General features: G+C 47.2%; 1 protein-coding gene and 1 pseudogene across 7 annotated transcripts in view; both read right to left on the bottom strand.

Annotated features, from left to right (window-relative positions):
• TNPO1 (transportin 1) overlaps positions 1-23803 on the bottom strand; it is a 560536-nt gene that overhangs the window by 511276 nt on the left and 25457 nt on the right. The window lies entirely within an intron of this gene.
• Positions 13889-14297, bottom strand: LOC117352618 (annotated as a pseudogene).

Genomic DNA, 23803 nt, shown 5'->3' with positions numbered 1-23803 from the left:
CTGCAGAGTGGGTAAAGGTGGGATGCCCAATAGTGCCTGTAGTGCAAATACCGTGTTACCACAAAAATAAGACAGGGTCTTGTATTAATTTGTGCTCCAAAAAAACACACTAGGGCTTATTTTCAGGGAATGTCTTATTTTTGGGGAAACATGGTATCTCTCCCCCTTTTCCTTCCCTTTATATGCAGCATGTCTCAAGGCCTCTCCCTTTCTGTGCTGTATGTCTCTCCCTCGCCTTCAAGTGTAGCATGTCTCACCCTCTACCTTTCCTTTCCTGTACAGCATGTCTCCCCTGGCCTCTCCTTTTACTTTCAATATATCTCTTTCTCTCCTTCCCCTTCATGTGTAGAAATGTCTCTCTCTCTAACATTCCCTTCCTGGGCATTATGTCTTTCCTGCTGTCTTTCCTTTCCTGTGCAGTATACCTCCCCTCTTTCCCACCCACCTTCCCTCCCATGGGCCCAATCACCCTTCCAGCTTCCTCAGGTTGATTTCAAGTTTACTGGCATTGCACCCCTGACATACCTCTGAAGCCTCCAAAACTGCAGTAGTAGCAGCCCTTGAACGGGCTGTTTCACGGCACTGGTGAAGCAGCAGAGGGAAGACCCCGAACTTGCGCAGCAGCCCGTTTAGAGCACTGCCACTGGTTTTGAGGCTTTGGAGATATGCAAGGTGGTCAGTGGGGTTCCGGTGCACAAAGGGATGGGGAGGGATAGGTATAGCATGGTGGGAGGGTCGATGGGGTTCCAGTGCACAAAGGGATAGGAGTGAGTCTCCGTTGCCAGTAGTTCTCTCGCGGCTCAGCTCAGACAGCTGTGGCCTGCTAGTGGGCCATGGACACCTGCTCTAGAGAAAACTTAGAAGACATGTTAGTTCACTCTATGTAATCCGATCCTTCTATTCAATTATCACACCTGTCTACGTTGAACATAATAAAGGAAATGCAATGTTTGTTCTCTGACTAAAATGTTTAAACATCCTAACACACAAAAAAAAAAGTCCTCAAACATACTTCAAATTGCAGTACCATCAATGCTACTTATATTATTATTCAATGTCCATTAATTTATGTAGGTAAAACTAAACACACAATAAAGACTAGAATTATTGAACATTGCAGCTGCATAAATAAGAACCTCTTTGTTTAACATTGGAATGAGGCAGGACATAATGCATCAGAATTAAAGTTCTTGGTTTTCAAAATCATAAAGACAAAAAAAAAAAAAGAGAAAAATTTTATATAAACATTTTTATTCATTTTTTTATATATGTATATTCTTATTGTGAAGAATTTGGGTCTTTTGTAATTTTCTTTCTTTGAGATGGAATCATCCCCTTGTTCTTTCAACATGGTTGTCAGATTAAGCAATGTTACTTACCGTAACAGTTGTTATCCAGGGACAGCAGGCAGCTATTCTCACTAGTGGGTGATGTCATCCGACAGAGCCCGATACGGACATCTTGCAAGCATGTCTTGCTTGAAGAAACTCAGAAGTTTCGAGATGCCAGCACCGCACATGCGCCAGTGCCTTCCCGCCCGATGTACCGGGCGTGTCTCCTCAGTTCAGGTAGCTAGCCTGAGAAGCCAACCCAGGGGAGGTGGGTGGGACGTGAGAATAGCTGCCTGCTGTCCCTGGATAACAACTGTTACGGTAAGTAACATTGCTTTATCCCAGGACAAGCAGGCAGGTATTCTCACTAGTGGGTGACCTCCAAGCTAACCCCAATGGGATGGTGGGAGAGTTGGCAACTTAAGAGAACAAATTTTGTAACACTGTTTGGCCAAACTGTCCATCCCGTCTGGAGAAAGTATCCAGACAATAATGAGAGGTGAATGTATGAACCGAGGACCAAGTGGCAGCCTTACAAATCTCTTCAATCGGTGTCGATCTGAGGAAGGCAACAGAGGCTGCCATTGCTCTGACCTTATGGGCTGTGACCTTACAGGGAAGGGATAATCCAGCCTGGGCATAGCAGGAAGAGATACAAGCCGCCATCCAGTTGGAGATGGTGCGCTTCGATACAGGTCGTCCCAGCTTGTTTGGATCAAAGGAGACGAAAAGTTGAGGAGCAGTTCTGTGTGGCTTTGTGCGATCCAAGTAGAAAGCTAAAGCACGTTTACAGTCCAGAGTGTGTAAAGCAGATTCTCCAGGATGAGAATGAGGCTTTGGAAAGAACACTGGAAGCACGATGGATTGGTTGATGTGAAATTCAGAGACCACTTTAGGCAAGAATTTTGGATGTGTACGAAGGACCACCTTGTCATGATGGAATACAGTGAACGGTGGATCCGCCACTAGGGCCTGAAGCTCACTGACCCGGCGAGCAGACGTGAGGGCCACCAGAAAAACCACCTTCCAGGTGAGATACTTAAGTGGAGCTTTGTTGAGAGGTTCAAACGTAGGCTTCATGAGATGAGACAGGACAACATTGAGATCCCAAACCACAGGAGGAGGTTTGATAGGAGGATGGACATGAAAAAGTCCTTTCATAAATCTGGAAACCACAGGATGAGCAGACAAAGGTTTCCCCTGCAGAGGCTGATGGAAAGCCGCAATAGCACTCAGGTGGACTCGTATAGAGGTAGACTTGAGACCAGACTGAGACAGGTGTAGAAGATAGTCCAACACAGAGGACAGGGAAGCTCGCTGAAGCTCCGTGGCATTGGAAATACACCAGGAAGAGAATCTAGTCCATTTTTGGGAATAGCATTGTCGAGTAGCAGGCTTCCTGGAAGCCTCCAAGATCTCCCTCACTGCTTGAGAGAACTGGTGAGGAGTTACGTTGAGAGGAACCAAGCTGTCAGGTGGAGGGACTGCAGGTTGGGATGAAGTAGTGAACCTTGATGTTGAGTAAGTAGTGAAGGAAACACTGGAAGAAGTACTGGCTCCCTGCTGCTTAGTTGAAGTAGAAGGGAGTACCAAGGTTGTCTGGGCCACCGAGGAGCAATCAGAATCATGGTGGCATGGTCTGATCTCAACTTGACCAGAGTCTTTTGAATGAGAGGAAATGGAGGAAACGCATATAGGAAGCGATTCCCCCAATCCAGTAGAAAGGCGTCTGCCTCGAGGCGATGAGGAGTGTAGATCCTGGAGCAAAACTGAGGCAGTTTGAAGTTGTGGGGGGCTGCAAAGAGGTCTATCTGAGGTGTTCCCCACTGAGCAAAGATCTGATGAAGGGGGTCGGAGTGGAGCGTCCATTCGTGAGGCTGGAGAAGACGACTCAATTTGTCTGCCAAGACGTTGTCCTTCCCTTGAATGTAGACAGCTCTGAGGAAGGTGTTGTGGCGGACCGCCCAATCCCAGACTCGAAGAGCTTCCTGGCAAAGAGGGGCCGAGCCCGTGCCCCCTTGTTTGTTGACATAATACATGGCGACCTGATTGTCTGTGCGAATAAGGACCACCATGTCGTGAAGCAGATGCTGAAAAGCTTGGAGAGCATTGAAGATGGCTCTGAGCTCCAGAAGATTGATTTGATGGAGTCGTTCCGCACTGGTCCAGAACCCCTGAGTGCGAAGACCATCCAGATGAGCCCCCCATGCATAGTTCGAGGAGTCGGTCGTGAGAACTTTCTGGTGGGGAGGAGAGTGAAACAGCAAACCTCTGGATAGATTCGAAGAGGTCATCCACCAGAGAAGAGACTGCCGTAGAGCAGGAGTGACTACAATGTGACGGGACAACGGGTCGGATACCTGAGTCCATTGAGATGCCAGGGTCCATTGAGGAATTCTGAGATGAAGTCTGGCAAAAGGCGTCACATGAACTGTAGATGCCATGTGGCCCAAGAGGACCATCATGAGTCTCGCTGAGATGGATTGGCGAGAAGACACCGACTGGCAGAGTAGAAGGAGAGCATTCATGCGTTGAGGAGGAAGGAATGCTCGAAGTTGGATGGTATCCAGGACAGCCCCGATAAAGGGGAGAGACTGGGTGGGCTGAAGATGTGACTTGGGAAAGTTGATCTCGAAGCCCAAACTCTGCAGGAAACAAATTGTAGTCAAGGTCGCCAAAATGACCTCTGGAGCCGACGGTGCCTTGATGAGCCAGTCGTCGAGGTATGGAAACACCTGGAGACCCATGTTCCGGAGTGCAGCGGCCACCACCACCAGACACTTCGTGAAGACTCTGGGCGACGAAGAAAGGCCGAATGGAAGCACTTGATACTGCAGATGCAGATGTCCCACCCGAAATCTGAGGAACTTGCGGGAGGCCGGATGAATCGGGATATGAGTGTAGGCCTCCTTGAGGTCCAGAGAGCATAACCAATCGTTCTGCTCGAGGAGGGGGATAGAGAGAGGCAAGGGTCAGCATACGGAACCGCTCCTTGACCAAAAACTTGTTGAGGACTCGAAGGTCCAAAATGGGACGCAGATCGCCCGTCTTCTTCGGGACCAGGAAGTACCGGGAGTAAAACCCTCGGTTTTGCTGATCTAACGGAACCGGCTCGACGGCCCGAAGCCGAAGTAAAGCCTGAGCCTCCTGGAGGAGAAGAGCAGTCTGCGTTAAGTTGGAAGGATACTCTCTTGGAGGGTTGTCCGGGGGGACCCGTTGGAAATGAAGAGTATCCCTCTCTTACGATGGTAAGGACCCAAAGGTCCGTGGTGATTGTCTCCCATCGATGACAAAAATGAAGGAGACGACCCCCTATGGGGAAAACGGGGGAAGACAGAACGAGGTCGGTTATGCTCCCTGAAAGAGAGTCAAAAAGGCTGAGTAGCCTTGGGTGCAGCCGGCATCTGAGGCTTCTGCTGAGTCTTCTGGGGAGGCTGTCTCTTCGCAGGCTGTCTCGCAGGAGGAGTTTGCCTCGGTTGATAACGCCGCTGGTAGATCAGAGGCGGTCTAGAGGGACGAGACTGCTGAGGCTTCGGCTTAGGCCGCAGGATAGACTGGAAGGACTTCTCATGGTCCGAAAGCTTTTTAGTAACAGTCTCGATAGACTCATCGAACAGATCCGCTCCCGCACAAGGCACATTTGCAAGTCTGTCTTGGAGGTTCGGATCCATATCAATGGTACGAAGCCATGCCAGGCGACGCATGGCGACCGAACAGGCCGCAGCACGTGCCGAGAGCTCGAAGGCATCGTAGGAGGATTGCATCAGCTGCAGGCGTAACTGGGACAGGGTCGCCACCACCTCTTCAAACTCGAAATGAGCCTGAGCATTGATGAAAGGGATGAACTTGCGGAGCACCGGCAAGAAAAAATCCAAATATGAAGAGAAGAAGAAATTGTAATTGAGCACTCGAGTCGCCATCATCGAGTTCTGGTAGATACGTCTACCAAACTTATCCATCGTTCTCCCCTCTCTGCCCGGAGGCACTGAAGCGTAGACCTGGGAGGGATGAGAACGCTTGAGGGAGGACTCGACCAGAAGGGACTGATGAGAAAGTTGAGCTCCCTCGAACCCCTTGTGATGAACGATGCGGTATCGAGCATCCAGCTTACTGGGAACTGCAGGGATGGAATACGGTGTCTCAAAACAACGCATGAAAGTCTGGTCCAGCAGTTTATGTAGAGGAAGCCGGAGCGTCTCCGCCGGAGGGTGAGGTAAATGCATGGTGTCCAGATACTCTTTAGAATATCGAGAACCAGTGTCCAAAGTCACATCCAAGTCATCCGCCATTTGTCGGAGGAAGGAGGAAAAGGACAGTTGGTCCGCCAACGCCGGCCGGCGAGATGGACTAGAAGAAGTGGAAGCCTCCGGTTCCAGGGAGAGCTGGGAGCGGCACGGAGAATAGGAGGTAGATGGTTCCTCAAACTCTGGTCCCTCAGGCGGGGATAAGTCCGACGAGGAGTATCCCAAACGCTGCATCTTCTTTTGCGGAGACACCTCAGAATGACGTGAGGAATGTCGAGAAGAGTGCCGAGATCGATGCCCCTCCCGGTGACAGGACGGGGAACGAGATCTTCTATGCATCGATCGATCCCTCGAAGCCTCGAAGGAATGGATAGGACTAGATGCAGTGGATCGCAGAGGTGGCAAAGATGCGGACTCACGCAGCGCCACCCAGGTCTGGTATGGAGTGCGGAAGAACTCCTCCTGCGATGTAGTATGCCCAGGACTCCGATTATCAGGGGCCGACCTAGTACCCTGTTGTCGTGGAGGCGTGATGGGTTCCAAAGGCGGCATATCAGGAAGGGAAGCCCGCCTGGAGGATTCCGCCGCCCTCCGCCGATCCTCCTCGTCGAGCAGGGAGATCGAACGACGAGGGGGAGGGGGCGGACCGCCCCCCGGAACCGGGACGTCACCCTGAATAGTGGCGTTAAGCCGGGGTCCCATAGTCTGCATAAGCTCGACAAACTGAGCTTCTAGCAGGGATCGTAGCGAAGCAGATATGGAGGGATCCGCACCGAAAGGGGGTCCTCCAGCACGGTCTTCGCGCTCCTTTGCGGCCAAGTGCTTCTGCTTGCTAGCTTTAGGCACTTTGATGACCACCGGAGGGACAGTGGAAGGCGGTACCTGAACCGAGGAGACGGAGGCAGGCACCGATGCTGAACTCGATGCTGAAGTCGGTGTGAACGATGCCGGTTTCACGATGCCTGATGCAGGAGTCGTCGATGCAGGTTTCGAACGGACCGGCGAAACCTCAACAGAAGTGGAAGCAGACATGTCCTTTGCAGTCTCCATCTTGAACATCGACTCCCAGAGCAAGCAGCGCCGTTTAAACGAGCGCGCAGTGAGCGTGGAACAAGGCCGGCACGATTTCGGACCAAGACACTGAAGGCAGCAAAACCGGTGATTGGCCGGGACATAGGCCGGAAAATCGACGCTGCAAGGTCGAAGGCGCTAGGCCGCAGCCACGAGGCCGGCCCGGCCGAACCGCCGGAAGAAATAATTTTAACCTTTTTTTTTTTTTTTTTAGAAAATATAAATTAAAATTGAAAATAAATTCAAAGAAACAAAAAACGCGGGTTAAAGAAGGCAAAATACTGAAATTCAGTCAGCGCAGAATGAAGAGAAACTTCTCAGCTCCGCGGAAAGAAAAGAACTGAGGAGACACGCCCGGTACATCGGGCGGGAAGGCACTGGCGCATGCGCGGTGCGGGCATCTCGAAACTTCTGAGTTTCTTCAAGCAAGACATGCTTGCAAGATGTCCGTATCGGGCTCTGTCGGATGACATCACCCACTAGTGAGAATACCTACCTGCTTGTCCTGGGATAACCATATATACTCGAATATAAGCCGACCCAAATATAAACCAAGATAACCTTTATCCCACCCCAACCCCCCAAAAAAAGAGGAAAAAAGGTTGACTAATATAAACCGGTGGGGGAGATGTTAATATTCAAGTATCCTCTGCACCTCGCCCCCTCCCTCCCTACCCTGCCAAGCTCTGCAACACAGTCCCCCTCCCTCCCGATGCCTTGTAGGCCTCCGCAGTCTCCCCTCTCTTCCTGCCCGGCTCTGCACCCTCTCCCTCCCTCCCAATGCCTTGCAGACCTCTGCCCAGCCTGCCTAAGATCTGGTGGGCCAGGACAGGAGGGATCCCTTCCGCCTCCTGTCCTACTTGAAAAACTTTTACCCAGCCTCCCCCTGTGTACCTTTAAAATCCCTGGTGGGACAGCAGTAGGCCGGGACAGAAGATTCCTGCCTCCTGTCCCAGCTGACTGCCTTCCTTTACCTCCCTCCCACCTCCTCCGTGTATCTTTTACAATCCCCAGTGGTCTGAACTGGAGCAGAAGCAGCTTTCCTGCACTTCTGTCCCATGGAGAGCCACTAGTGATTGGCTCAATGTTTGAGTGTTAGCGACAGCAAGCCACAAAAAGGCAGTCGAAGATCCGAGCACAGAAGAATGGCTAAAAATTAACTCTCATAGAGAATCAGTAACAACATCTAAAAGAGCTGAAGGTCTGAACAGTTGGCTGACCTTGGGGGATATCTGGTGCACATGCACCTGAGCTTGTTCTGTGACAAAGGCATAGTAAAAGATATTTCAACTTCTGAAACTCCTTCGGAAAGGACCAAAACTTGGCCAGCCTCTGAACTTGAGACAGACATACTCTGGGAGTCTCAACTCCCTCATGCAACTCCTGGTGCGCTGACTAGTGCTGACCAATTCACGATTGGCAGGGTAGGGAGGGAGGGGGTGAGGTGCAGAGCCTAGCAGGGCAGAATACTTGAATATTAACATCCCCCCTGGTTCACCAATTCACTTCAGGTGAATCGATTTGAATCGGTTCAAAACAAACAAAAAAAAATCCGATTTGCCAGACCCTCCCCCCTCAAGCAGGAGCGGCAGCGCTGCTCTTGCTGGCCGGCAGCTGCCACACCTGCTTTAGAGGGCGAGGGTCAGTCGGGAAGTGCTGCTATCGGCTTCTTCCTATCCCCCCCCCGGCATCCGGCATCCACCCCCCCTGGCCTTCCGCTTCCCCCCCTGGCCTTCCTGCACTGTTTACCTTCCAGAACAGCCTGCAAACGAGATCGCGGTGCTAGCGATCTTAGTACCACTTCGGAGCTGTTTCCTGCGTCGTGGTCCCGCCCCCACAGACCTGGCATGAATTAGAGATGGAGCATGAGGTCTCCATCCCAGCCAGTTTTAAAGCAAAATGAGGCAATGTGGAGCTTCTTGAGAACTGTAGACTGGACCAGCAACCGAAAGGACTCCATATCAAAATACTTCTTAATGGTCCTCAATTTCTACAATAGTGCATAACTTTTTTTTAATTAACAGGTCTGTCTGAATGCTTCCTGAATGTTAAACTACGATCCAGAGTTATTCCCAGAATCTTCAAATTTGATGCTATCGCAAAGCTTTGACCATTAAACTGAATCGTTATTTCCTGAATTTTTTTCATTAGGTCTAGCTAAAAAAAATCTTTATTTTTTCAGGATTAAGCTTCAACCTAAACTGCATCATCCCTAATTCTACCTTTTCCAAAACATTAAAAATCTGAGTGATTAGTTCATTCAAAATGGCCTTGCAAGGTAGCAATAAAGTAATATCATCTGCATATATGTAAAACATTACATTCAAACTTCAGAGCAAATAAGCCAGAGACGCTAAGTATATGTTAAATAACGTCAGGAATAAGGGTGAGCCCTGCAGAACTCCGCATGAGTTCTTCCATGCAAAGGAATATTTATCTTCGGTAAACACTTCATATGTTCTATGTTTCAAGAACCCGCTAAACCAATTTTTTACATTATCCCTGATCCCAATTGAATTCAATCAGCTTAACAGTAGATCATGATCCACTAAATCAAAAGCGCTATTCAACTGCAGGATCCAACTGCAGGATCAGGGAACTAGTACCAATACTAAGCAAAATAGTAAGCTAATTCAGTAATGATACAATTACAGTTTCTGAGCTATATCCTGATCGAAACCCTGATCGACGATCATGCAAGATGTTAAATTTATCTAGATATGTTACCAATTCAGCATTTACTAACCCCTCTATTACTTTTTCGAACTGTGGAATAATGGCTACTGGTCTATAATTGTCTTCACATTTAAAGTGATTCCTTAGATTTCTTACAATAGGTGTAATTATAATTCTTCCTAAATTTCGCTCAAATTGTCCCTTTTGCAACTGAAGGATAATCTATTTATAAAGATTGGTTTTAAAAATAAATAATACATTCCTCAATACATTTCTCGGGCAAGTATCTAAACGACAATATACATCTATACCAGTACAACAATCCACATGTCAATCCTTATGGTTGAACTCCAAGATTCAAATTGGCGAGTCTAAGATCCTCTGGAAGCATTGGCTGCAGGCAGGTATACGTAACTTTAGATGATGTGTTATCAAATGGGAAAATGCTTGATTTTTCACAACTGCAACAATCATTCAGCATTACAAAGTCTCAAGCATATAAATGGCTGCAGTTGAAGCAAGCCATTCAGAATGGGTTCCCCGATTGGCGAAATTTAAATAATCAGTATAGCTGCTTCTAGGCAGATTTGCTAGGGCATCAGGCCTCCCAGTGGTATAAATTAATATTGGAATATTTGAATAAAAACCCAAAAACTAGCTTAAAGGATATTTGGAGCATTGAGATAAAGCAGCAGATTTCTGCTACTCAATGGCCACGGATTTGGACTTGGAGGATGAGATGTACAGCGTCAGCATCTGAGACAAACTTGATTTTTTCTGTTACATAGAGTTTTTTGGACCACAGTTCGTTTGCAGAAGTTAGATAGTTCAGAATCTAATAGATGCTGGCACTGTCATCTTGAAATAGGGACACCAGATCATTTGTTGTTCTATTGTCCTTTGATACTCAACTTTTGGAAATCAACATGGGGACAAATTAATTTGATTCTGGAGTCTTCGATTCCATTATCTTATGAGGTGGTAATCTATGGTACATTGTTGTCACCTAAACCTCCACTAGATAGATAAAATAGCAGGCTATTTGCCATAATGACTGGGATAGCCATGTAAATAGTTACTAAGAACTGGAAAAATTGGGATAGACTTAATTTCTCATTTTGGTGGGAATCTATGTTTATGCTATAAATATGAAAAAATGTATTCAGATATTTTGTGTAATAGTAACATAATAGATGAACGGTCCATCCAGTCTGCCCAACCTGATTCAATTTAAATTTTTTCTTCTTAGCTATTTCTGGGCAAGAATCCAAAGCTCTACTCGGTACTGTGCTTGGGTTCTAACTGCCGAAATCTCCGTCAAAACCTACTCCAGCCCATCTGCACCCTCCCAGCCATTGAAGCCCTCTCCAGCCCACCCTCTCCCAAATGGCCATATACAGACACAGACCGAGCAAAACTGCCCATTACTGGCCTTAGTTCAATATTTAATATTATTTTCTGATTCTAGATCCTCTGTGTTCATCCCACGCTTCTTTGAACCCAGTCACCGTTTTCCTCTCCACCACCTCTCTCGGGAGCACATTCCAGGCATCCACCACCCTCTTCGTAAAGTAGAATTTCCTAACATTGCTCTTGAATCTACCACACCTCAACCTCAAATTATGTCCTCTTGTTTTACCATTTTCCTTTCTCTGGAAAATATTTTGTTCTATGTTAATACTCTTCAAGTATTTGAACGTCTGAATCATATCTCCCCTGTCCCTCCTTTCCTCTAGGGTATACATATTCAGGGCTTCCGGTCTCTCCTCATACGTCTTCTGGCGCAAACCTCCTATCATTTTCGTCGCCCTCCTCTGGACCGCTTCAATAATAATAATAAGCTATTTACATTAACATGGGGTTCATTGACAAATTTCGTTAACACTGATTAGTTGGACTATCCCCTTTTTTAATATGTAATTTGCACATCCAGGGACTGTGGGTGGGAGGGAGAGGTATTATATTTTGTTGTATTAATTGACCGAAGGAAAGTGCTGTTTATGATTTAAATTGTATGTAGTAATGCACTTGGGTTTTTTCTTTTTGAATTGGGGGGGAGGGGGGGAATGTATTTTAGTAGTACTTTGATCGATTAAAGTGCTATCTTGAAGACAATTGTATGTATATTTTAATGCACTGTTTTTGAATGGAAAATTAATAAAAAGATTAGATTAAAAAAAAAAAGAAACATTATCCTGGACAAATTTTTTACTATATAAGAGTGTTTTTAAAAGGAAGACAAAATAAAACTAAATTTGAGTTCCTAGAATTTATAACAAAAATGGTATAACAACTCTTTGGGACTCAAAAAAAAACCTGTCTACCCACCACCGCAACAATCACGGCAGGAGAGATTGCTATCTCTCCTGCTGCGATATCCAATCACCCCTCTACCCAAACTGTCACAACCCGCAGCAGGAGATGCCCAATAGAGAATGACACGGTGGCTGTTACCCGTGGCTAGCCGCGGGTAACCCACCAAAACGGTGAAGAAAAACCTGTGTTCATCGTGGCTACAGGGACAAGGCCATTCACCGCCCCGTGGAGCAGTGAATGGCCTTGTCCCCGCAGTTAAGGGAGGGAACGCATGCGGTCACCTATCGCACTCCCTCCCTCCTACTGCCGCTGCCGAGTTTAAACAGCTCCCTCCCTGCCCCTTACCTTCGTGGCCGCGATTTCTAAACTGCCTTCTTACAGCAACCGGAGCGTTGAAGCTGCATGTGGCTGCCGTAAAGGTCATCTCTGACACAACCGGAAGTTGCATCAGAGACGACCTTTCCAGCAGCCATATGCAACTTCAACGCTCCGGCTGCTGTAAGAAGGTAGTTTAGACATCGTCTACCATGAAGGTAAAGGGCAGGGAGGTTTGTCGGCATAGTTGTCGGGGGGGAAGCACGGGTGCATGGCGGAAGCGGCTAAGAGATGTTCTCGCTGCAGGAGGGGGGAAGCGCCACAACGGTAAGGGGCAGGGAGGGGGAAAGGTAGGGTGGAGATGAACAGATGCTGAAGGGACATGGGGAACAGAGAGTGGGGAGATGGACGCTGAAGGGACATGGGGAACAGAGAGTGGGGAGAAGACGCTGAAGGGAAATGGGGAACAGAGTTTATATTCGGACCAGCGAGAATTTGCAGGAGCCATTCAGAAAGCCACTTAGCGCTGAACAGCAACACCAAAGTGCGCTTCTATTCGGTACCGCGTAGCGGCTGAAGTCAGAACTCACGCCAGCGACCAACCAACCGGGTTAGCAGTAGAGAAGGAGCACGGAAAGCTCGCTCCTGCCCATTATATCTCTGGACCACAAAGGATTCCAGTGGCAGAGGAGGTACGATGGGGAGGAGGGACATGGTGGCAAGCCTGGGAGGGAAGGGGACTGTGTGCAGTGCCTGGTAGGGAGGGGGCTGGGTGCAGAGATTGACAGGGGAGGGAAACATAGAAACATGGCGGCAGATAAAGGCCAAATGGCTCATCTAGTCTGCCATCCACAGTAACCATTATCTCTTTTTCTGAGAGATTCCACGTGCCTATCCCAGGCCCTCTTGAATTCAGACACAGTCTCCGTTTTCACCACCTCTTCCGGGAGACTGTTCCACGCATCTACCACCTGTTCCGTAAAAAAGTATTTCCTCAGATTACTCTGGAGGCTATCACCTCTTAACTTCATCCTATGCCAAGGGGCGCTGGGTGCAGATCCTGGCAGGGCAGGGCACTTGAAAATGAAGCCACCCAACTTATATTTGAGTCAACCATTTTTCCTCTTTTTGAGGAAAAATGGGGGTCTCAACTTATATTCAAGTATATACAATATACTCAAATGAACAAGTAAAAAGAAACAGTTCACTGATAGAATAAAAGATAATAGAATCTTAATGCATAGAACATTTCACGTACATGTAGCCATAGGCGTCGTAACAAGGGGGGCCACAGGAGTCATAGCCTCTCCAAAAATTTCCCATCCTGTGGGGAACACTTCTTCAGAAGCTGGGAGTGTCACCTTGCTACCGTGCAGCGTGCCTGCTGGTCGGTAGTCTCTGCCATGCCCCTTCGCCGGCATCCACTCCTCCTGGCTGCCGCATGTCTATCTTTAATTTCTTAGAAAAGCACTGCGGCCCCGGCATCTGCTCTCCACTACAGGCTGCCCTAGCGGAATCAGGAAGTTGTCAGAGACGGCTGGCCGAGGTGGAGAGCAGACGCCGGGGCCTCAGCGCTTTTCTAAGAAATTAAAAGTAGACATGCAGCGGGAGGGGAGAGGCAGGGCTGGCATTAGGGGGTACAAACAGGCCAGCTGGGTCCCAAGGCTCATCCTCCCCCTTTTAAGCGCGCGAGCCTGTCGTCTTCACCTCTAAAAACGCAGCCTGCATCCTCCCTCTGTGCTTTCCTTGTGCCACGTTCCGCCCACTGACACTACTTCAGTTTTCAGCTTAGGCGGAGCACGGCACAAGGAAAGCGCGAAGGGAGACCGCATGCTGCGTTTTAGAGTTGCTGCTGCAGCCGGATGTGCCAGAGCAGGAAGACCCCTGGACTGTTTTGTTGGGTTATTGTTTTTTTTTTACTTAACTGAAATAATTTTAAGAGGATGCTAACTTACTCACGCAAGCACCTTTCAAGTTCCAAAGATGAGTCAATGATAGCACTCTTAAAGTTTCCAATAACTGAGTGACAAAAGCAAACTTTGGCAGGGATGGCGGGAGGGGAGATGGGTCCTTTTACTCCTTCTCCTTGACTGTTTCTTTCAGGATGTCCTGCCAATTTTTCTCCACCTCTTCTTTGCACTTGAGGAAGGCCTCTTCCAAACTCCTCATGGAGTCTGCCAGGGCTGGGTTGGTCCGCATAACCACCATGTCGTAGGCCATCCAGGTAGCCTGCACTGATATTTTCTCCATTTCTTCAAGCATTTTCTCTAGATCCTTTTTCAGGTCTCAGCAGCATTTTTGATACACTGTCATAGTTGTGTTCCCCAGGCTCCATTTTGGCCATCCTCCTCCCCCAGATCAAGTCACCCTCTGGACTGTTTTTTGGTTTTTTTTTTAGACAGAACGGGGGACGTGTTTCCAAGACGTGCTAGACTGGGGTGGGAAGTGAAGGGGAAGAAAGAGAGGGTACTAGAGAGAGATGGTGGGCAATGTTGTGGAGGGAAAGAAAAGGAGAGTTGGGCATGGAGTTCTATGAAGGAAAGGGGAATGAGATACTTGAAGTGAAGACAGTTGGAAAGAGAAAGGCAGAGATGGTGGACCTGGGGGTGGTGTAGAGGGAGGGAGATATATAGGAGAATAGGATATTTGGAAAGGGAGAGCAATTGCATGGGAAAGCAGTTGGGAAAAGGGAGAGAATTGGACTTGGGATGGAAGGAGGGTAAGGAGTGAGGGAGGAATGTTAGATCTGGGGGTGGAAGGGAAATAGATGGTGTACATGGGGAAAGGAAGAAAGAAGAATTATTGGATATGGTGATGGGAGGAGTGAGGTAGAGAGAGATGAGGGAGAAATGTTGGATGTGGTGGTGGAGAGGAAACAGTGGGACAGATGGAAATGGATGCAAGAGGGAGGAATGTTGGATATGGTGGTAGAGGGAATGGAGGAAGATATGTGGCATGGAGCTGGAGAGGGATGATAAAAGGAGAAATGTTGGACATGGGACTGGTGGGCAGAGATGAAAGATTCTGCACAGTCTGGAGGATAAGAGAGGAAGAAATATTGGATGTGGCAGTAGAGGGGGTGGGAGAGAGGCACCCTAGATCCCTCTCTGCCTCTCTCTTTCTCCACTCCCTTTGCAGCAAGGAAAGGAATATGAGAGAGAGCGAGATGGTGGACAATGAGAGAGAGGAAGATATTGCACATGGGGGTGGAGGAGAGAGGAATAAATGCTGTGCAGTGGTGGGGAGGGGAAAAGTGTGCTTTGTGTAGTTTAATTTTGTGGTTACCATTGTATATTGTTAATAAGATTATAGAAAAATTAATGCAAGAAATGGCATTTACAATTAGTACTATTATGGGGATGGAGTTTGGGGTGGAGCTTGGGCAGGTCTGGGGAGGAGTCTAGGGCAGAGCTTTTGGGGCCCCCCAAACAAAAAAGCATTCCGCAGCCTATGCATAAAGCCATCTTGTCATGTACTTACTATGTATTTAAAAAATGTTTTATGCATTAAGGTTTTAGCTTTTATTCTTCTATACGTGAACTATTTTAGGGGTTTTTTTTATTTTTAATTTACTATACAGTAGAATGCCAATTATTCAAACTCTAATTATCTGGATGTCCTATTATCCGAATTGCTTCCGTTCTTTATTGTTGTATCATAAATCACAAATAGTTTGGCCGTACCTAAACCAAAAAGCCGGCACTAGAGTCCAGAAGGCACTTCCCGCTCAGAGGCAACAGTGCTGGTAAGCAAGCACATCACAGAAGAATCTAAAAAAATGTTAGAACAAAGCTCCAACAAAGGAAAAGCACTGTGAACCCATGCAGACCCCCGCCCATAAAAAAAAAAGCCCCACACCTTCCCAGATCAGCCTCACCAACCTTACAGCCCGACACAGGTACCAAACTTTACAGCTCTAAACACAAGCTACTTTTTTCCTTCCAAACAGTATAACTGGCTTTCAACCACAACTTTACTACCTCCTTGCTCCCTTTCACACCACCTAAATCGGGGGTCGGCAACCTGCGGCTGCAGAGCCGCATGCGGCTCTTTTCCACCTTTGCTGCGGCTCCGGTAGTGTGTCACGCAGGCATGCAGGTTACAAGTCCGGCGTCGCGGCGGGAAATAGCCATGCTGAGCAGTGAGCTCAGCACGTACACAGATGAAAGCCTTGCTTGCTGATTGGTCCGGCGGCCGTGCCGCCGGACCAATCAGCAAGCAAGGCTTTCATCTGTGTAGTGCTGAGCTCACTGCTCAGCATGGCTATTTCCCCCGCGACGCTGGACTTGTAAGGTGCCTGAAAAAGAAATCATCCTGGCCGGGGTCGGTGTCATGCTCCGGAGATCTACAGCCTTCCTATCTCCCTCTCCCTTCTACCTGCTTCCGGCCACATCCCCTGCTCCGCGGCTCTCTTCGGCAACTCAGCAGCAGCTTCTGACGTCGGGGCCTACCCTCTGCGAGTCCCGCTTGTTTCAACTTCCTTTTTCCACAAAGGCGGGACTCGTAGAGGGAAGGCCTCGATGTCGGTAGCTTGTCTTGATCACCGCTGCTGACAAGTTGCTGAAGAGAGCCGCGGAGCAGGGGGGTGTTGCCAGGTGCAGGTAGAAGGGAGAGGGCCAGATGCAGGACTAGTGGGTGAGGGAGGAGAAGAGAGAGAGAAAGAGAGAGGGGAGGGAAACAAAAGGAAATATTTCATACTGGGCTGGGCCGGAGTGGAGGGAGGGTGGAAAGATTCTGGCTACAGGGTGCAGTAACAAAGGAAAAGGGGGGAAAGCTGAAAATGGAGATAGTGACACAAAGAAGAGAAAGAGTAAGCAGGACCTACTGAATAAGGATAGAGATACAGAGGGGACATGAAGAGGAGGTGAAATAGAGACATAGAAGTAATGCTGAAAAAGTGGGGGGGGGGAGATAAAGACATTGAAAGGGCAAATGGTGAACATGGGGTAAAGATAAGGACAGAGACAAATGAAGATTCTGAAAAAGTGGTGAGATAGGGATATAGGTGAGATGGACACAAAGAAGGGTGATGCTGGAAAATAGGTGGAATGGTAATTCTGACAGACACAGAAGGGAAATGCTGGATCAAGGAGAGATGGGGCTCAGGCTGGATGGAATGAGGAGAAATGCCTTGTTGGCCCGGAACTTCCTCTCCTACGTCAGAATTGACGTCAGGGAGCGGAATGCTGGTCAGCGCAACACTTCTGCAGGGAAAGCTTGGGACGGCGGTGGCTTGGGGGCTGTTCCCCGATTGCGGTGGCAGCAAACCGAGTAGCTTGGGGGACGGCACGGAGACAGAAAGAAGGGGGAACAGGGAGACAGAAAGAAAAAGTTGGGGGAGAGAATGAGGTCTGGAGGAGAGGAAACATACAGGAGGCTGAAAGAAAGGAAGAAAGATTGGATGCACAGTCAGAAGAAGAAAGTGCAACCAGAGACTCATGAAATCACCAAATAGCAAAGGTAGGAAAAATGATTTTATTTTCAATTTAGTGATCCTGTATATAGCATTAAGATAAGAAACAATATATGCAGTGTTAGATTTGTTTTATAATGGTTTTGCGGCTCCAAGTTTTTTTTTCTTTTCGAAAACGGGTCCAAGTGGCTCTTTATGTCTTAAAGGTTGCAGACCCCTGACCTAAATGCTCCAAACCTGCCAAACCTCCTCAACAGCCTTCACCAATCAACCCCTTTTATCTTTCTACTAACCAATCATCCTTTCCCTTCCTCTCATCCAAACTGCATACTACCAACTGCAATCACATACTACCTAACCCTCATATCCACACACTAAAAAAAGGAAATGTCCAAATCATCTGGATTTTCCATTATCCACACTGCTGTCTGCCAAGGTTAGTCTGGATAATTGGCATCCTACTGTTTCTTTTTTGTATTTTATTTTCTGGATATTTTTCTGCCCTTGATGAAACATGGCAATCTGGCATTGATTATTAAATTGTCCATTTTCTTTTGTTGTGTGGTCTGCACTTGCAGATCATAGCCTCTCATGTTTTACCAAAACTAAAATATGTACTTTTCCAAAGGCATTTCTAGGGACAGCAGTTACAGCTCTGCTCAAAACATCCTTGGGAGTTCTCTGATTGCCCACTCCCAATCCTACTTTGGGTTTAGAAAAATCATTGAAAACCTATCTGTTTGGTAAATTTATGCGATGACTTTGCTTTCCTTCACTCTACATCAGGGGTGTCCAACCTTTTGGCTTCACTGGGCCACATTGGTCGAAAAAAATGTTTCTGGGGCCGCGCAAACGCTGCAGCAAGACAGAAGAAGGAGCCGGGAAGACAGTAAACACCCGGGGGCAGCAGAGGAAAACACTGCATCGCCCTCGACCGGGGCTGCACAAAATACTTCACTGGGCCGCAGGTTGGACACCCCTGCTCTACATTGTATCATGTTGTATTTTATTGTATTGTATAGCATTGAATCCTACCGATTCCTACAGTATCTTACATCTTCACTGATTTGCCTCAGTTCTCTTGCTGTGAACCGCCTGGATCTTCTGGTTGGGCGGTATATAAGAAATAAAATTATTATTATTATTTTTCTATCTAGCATTTAGAAAACAGCCAATGGCCATTTCTGCAATAAGCCAAAGACTAGAACTAGAACTATGGCCTTTGTAGTGGCACTGACTTGCTGGCAGAACTATGGAGTTAAGGTTACTCCAGGACATACAATATGGTTGGAATGTCCCAAAACCTTTTGGGATAATGTACAATTTTGGATCAAATGACTTACTAGGTTATCGGTTCTTGGGACCCAAGGATCTTTTTGTTTAAGAAATACTGGTCTTCAAATTAGAACAAACGAACAATGTCATGCAAAACTGACACTTGCTGCAAGCTGGAAGGATATTATGTTCCCTTACTGCAGAAATGGAATGCCAAATTGAGTCATATATATATACTGAATGGAAAAACCAATAACAACGCAACAAACTATAGGGACAACGTTAAAAACTGGTTTGACATACAGGTTGTAAGCTAATGGTACCTAGAAGGTGGGGGCATGATAAGGGTAGTGGAATGGGATCTGTTTAACTGTATTACAGATATATTTTTTTCAAGTTCTGGTTTATCAATAAATACCTACTTTAAATAATGATAATAAAAAGTTTTATTTTTTTTGAACATTCAAAGAAATTCAAAAGGCAAATAAAAAGATCTAGATTTTCAATTCTTATTTTAGAAGAAAGGGAACAGCACTTTTTATTTTTATATCGCAAAAGCCTTTCGGTTCTTTGTGGTTTACGAAAGAGTTGGGCTGACCATTGTCAGTGAGCTACAATAGATAGAACATTGGCATCAACAAGTTAACAATAGTTTCATATCAATATGCTACTTTTTTTTTTTTTTAATGGAAACTTTTATTGAAAAATATATCAAAGTATACAGCAAAAGCACACCACAGTAACAAGCATGTAGATACAAATCAACGGTGCTGTCAGCGAATAAAACAGCCATGTAAACCCCAACCACTCAAATACAAACCACAAATCAGTAATCCCACAACACAAGCCCCCCACCCACCCCCCCAAAGACAAAGCACAATGCCCACACCACCCAAAGAGAAAGGATCTCATAATCTCACCCAGAAAATTAGTAATAATAGAGTCTCCCCAAGCTCAAACTCCCAATTAACCAACCAACCCAACCCCCCGCTCTCCCCTCCCACTAATCCCTATAGAGGCCCGAAACCGGCGCCAGACATGTGCATAGCCATGGTGTTTACCATGCCTTAAGGCCGTCAACTGGTAGAGAAGCTGCCAGGTAGTCAAGTGCTGCTCCACCATATGCCAAGTGGGAGAACGCCCCTGATTCCACAAGGACGCTACAGCCAACCGGGCAGCAGTGAAGGCTAATTTGCAAAATAGAGAGTCTCCCCCATCCAGATCCAATTGATGCCAAAACAACAGGGCATGTCTCCAGTCAACCGGAACCCGCAATGCAAGAATCCGGGAGACCCGAGAGAACATCTCATTCCAAAAACCACTCACCCGCCCACAAGACCACCACATGTGTAAATAGGTGCCCACCTCCCCACATCCCCTCCAACAAAGAGCATTCGCCCCTCCGCGCCAATGAGCCATAGCCTGAGGCGTATAATACCACCTGAAGAGGACTTTATACCTATTCTCAACCAACAAAGCTGCAATGCCCGCCGAAGCGACTTCTCTCCAGATATCTCCCCAGGTCTCCAACGAAATATCAGATCCCCAATCCCCTTCACAGGCTAGCATATAAGGCAAGGGTCGAACCCCCCGACCATTAAGACACCTGTATATAGCAGACAAAGCACCCTTTCGGAGTGTCGGGCCCAACAATAACTCAAATGGGGTCTTTCCCGCCCGTAAGTCCCGGAGGGCCCCCGAGGCCCGCAAATAGTGAACCACCTGCAAGTAGGGGAACAAATCCCGATCCAGAAGATCATACCGACCCTGCAGCTCAGCAAAAGATCTAAGACCGCCCGACAGTGGATCCCACAATTGACCCACACACACCAGTCCATGAGACTCCCACCTAGCAAAGTCACCCGCTCCCCATCCAGGCGCAAAGGCCACATTATAACGCAGCGGCGTATACCAAGAATGGCGCCTACCCAATAACAGACAGCTCCGAGTCATCTTCCAGACCCGTAAAGCGGTATCAACAGATGACAATGTTCGCTCGAGCCGTATCCTCCCAGGTACCCAAGGCCTATGTAGCAGGGGAACCCCAACAGACAGGCGTTGCTCAAGCTCCACCCACAGCCTAGGGTCTTGCGTTTGCCACTCCAACAGAGCACGCAACTGGGCCGCCTGGTAATACTTCACCACATCGGGGACAGCCAACCCCCCATCACCCCGACCCAAGCACATAACCGACCTACGCACCCTAGACCGCCGGCCAGCCCAAATAAAAGCAAAAATGCGCCGCTGTACCCCCTCCAACGTACGCCTACTCACCCAGAGCGGCAACACCTGAAACAGGAACAATAGACGAGGCATTATCATCATCTTCACAATTTCCACCCTACCCAACCATGAAAAATATTGATCCTTCCATCTGGCCAAATCGCGCTGGATACTACGAAAAAGCGGGGGAAAATTAAGATCATAAATCTCCGTTCCGGGCGGGCCCAAATATATCCCCAGATAGCGCATAGACTGCTGCGCCCAACGAAACGGAAACCGAGCCCGAAGGGAATCCACTCTATCAGGGGGTAAATTAAAATTAAGCAGCTCAGATTTCCCAACATTAACTCGGAACCCCGACACCCCTCCGAACTCCTCCAGCTCCTTCAAGATAGCCGATTACTCGGCCTCACCTACCAATCATTGCAGTGTTCAAAAAAATTTTGATTTTGAAATTCCTATTAATAATGCGCTAGCCAGAAGGCTATGCTGAAAGTATGAATATTCTCATGAATACTATAAATTATACAAAATGACTTAACTTTAAATAGTGACTGGAACCAGTCACTATTTAAAGTTAAGTCATTTTGTATAATTTATAGTATTCATGAGAATATTCATACTTTCAGCATAGCCTTCTGGCTAGCGCATTATTAATAGGAATTTCAAAATCAAAAAATTTTTTTGTTGAACACTGCAATGATTGGTAGGTGAGGCCGAGTAATCAGCCTTCATGTCTCTGAGCAGAGTTTACTGAGTGTATTGATGAGTGCGGTGACTTTATTTTGTTCTATTAATCTCTTTAGTCACTCGACAGTAACTTTGACTTGAAAGAGTTACCCATGTGTATCTTTTTTGATTTAGCCTTCAAGATAGCCGGCAAGGATCCCTCGGGATCCTCCACCGTGAAAAGAAGATCATCCGCAAACAAAGACATCTTATAGTTACTGTCCGAGACCGTAACCCCCCTAATATTCGGATTCATCCGCACCCGCTGCGCTAGAGGTTCCACGGTCAAGGCAAAGAGTAGCGGGGAGAGAGGGCACCCCTGACGCGTTCCTCGGCCCAAAGAAAAAGTATTAGAGTAACTCCCATTCACTTTAATACAACCAACAGGACAAGTGTAAAGAATCCGAATCCATTCCTGCATACGGGGGCCCAGACCCACATAATCTAACACCCGAAACAAAAAGGGCCAGGAAACCCTATCAAAAGCCTTCTCAGCATCAACCGATAAGAAGACCGCCTCCCGCCCACTACACCGCGCCCGCTCGAACAGGTTATACACCCTACGCGTGTTATCCCCCACCTGCCTCCCCACCACAAAGCCCGATTGATCCGGATGTATCAACCGAGGTATCCAACTCATCAGTCTGTCTGCCAAAATCCGTGTAAATATCTTCGTGTCCACCCCTAGCAAGGATATCGGTCTATAGGAAGCACAATGAAGGGGGTCTTTCCCCGCTTTGGCCACTACTGTAACACCCGCTAAACGCATGAAAAACGGTAGCGCATTGGTACCCTCCAATGAGTTAAGAAAGCTGAGCAGGGGAGGCAACAACAGATCCTGAAATCGCTTGTAATAGCGAACAGTAAAGCCATCCAGCCCAGGTGATTTGCCAAGTTTCATTGAACGCAAAGCACCTCGAGCCTCAATCAACGTGAGGGGACGATCAAGCCGGGCCACATCCGCCAGTGCAATCCTAGGCATTCCCACCGAGGTTAAATAATCATCGAGAGCAGGCGGGGACCCAGCCGCTTCCAGGGAATATAGGTGCGAGTAGTATTCTACAAAACGTGCTCGGATATCTTCATCTTTACGCAACAATGTTCCCGAAGCTGCCCGAACAGACAGTATTTGATTGCGCATCTGCCTCATCTTCAATCGATGGGCTACCAGTCGGCTAGCCTTATTAGAAAACTCAAAGTATTTTTGTTGTAATAACTGCAAATTAAAACGTAGACGCTCCAGGTCCAACGCTTGGAGATCTCTGCGTGCCTGGAACAAATGTTCCCGCAACACTACATCCCAAGGTCGGCGTTTATGAAGACTCTCCAGCCTCCCAATAGTATGCAACAAGACCGCCGCTCTCCAGCCTCCCAATAGTATGCAGCAAGACCGCCGATCAATATGCTACTTTGAAGGGATACAAGGATTTTGAGAACAGATGGGTTTGTAACTGTTTCCTAAAATGTATATATGAAGTTGATATTCTAACCATTTGGTCCAGTTCGGAATCCCTGGAAGCAGCTTGGTATAAGAGTCGGAAATGAATCTTTTCTGAGTACAAGGTGGGAGAGGGGAGATATGATAGAGATGTTTAAATACCTACTTAATGTAAGTGCGCATGAATAGAGTCTCTTTCATTTGAAAGGAAACTTTGCAATAAGAAGGCATAGGATGAAGTTAAGAGGTGATAGGCTCAGGAGTAATCTAAGGAAATACTTTTTTACAGAAAGGGTAGTCTCCTGGAAGAGGTGGTGGAGAAAGAGACTGTGTCTGAATTCAAAAGGGCATGGGAAGTCCATTAAGGAGGAGACTCAGAAGGGATACTTGCAAAGAATGCTTTGTCTTCCTCAAGTATCTAAAGAATCTTCATGCAAAGTCTAAAAATGTTATTACTGGGATGATGAAGATAAAAAAAACTGTCTTACAATTCAGACCAAGCTGTAAAGGGATATTATATGATCAGAGAAGAGGTAATACCGAGTTGATACTAGAACTAGCATATTCTTATTGGACTACTTCAGCAGAATATATAGGATTGTTCAGAAAAACCAATGCAACTGAAGACAAGGGAGTCACCGGCTACCATGACATATGAGTACCGTATTTTCGCGGATATAACGCGCACCATTGTAAAACGCGCACAGGGGTATAGCGCGCAGAAATCACGATGATATGTACAAAAACTTTTCTATACCGCGCTCAGGCATAT

This window comes from Geotrypetes seraphini, chromosome 1, assembly GCF_902459505.1.
Source record: "Geotrypetes seraphini chromosome 1, aGeoSer1.1, whole genome shotgun sequence".
NCBI lineage: Eukaryota > Metazoa > Chordata > Amphibia > Gymnophiona > Dermophiidae > Geotrypetes > Geotrypetes seraphini.
The sequence above is the reverse complement of the archived record's forward strand: the minus strand, read 5'-3'. Positions and strand labels throughout refer to the sequence as shown.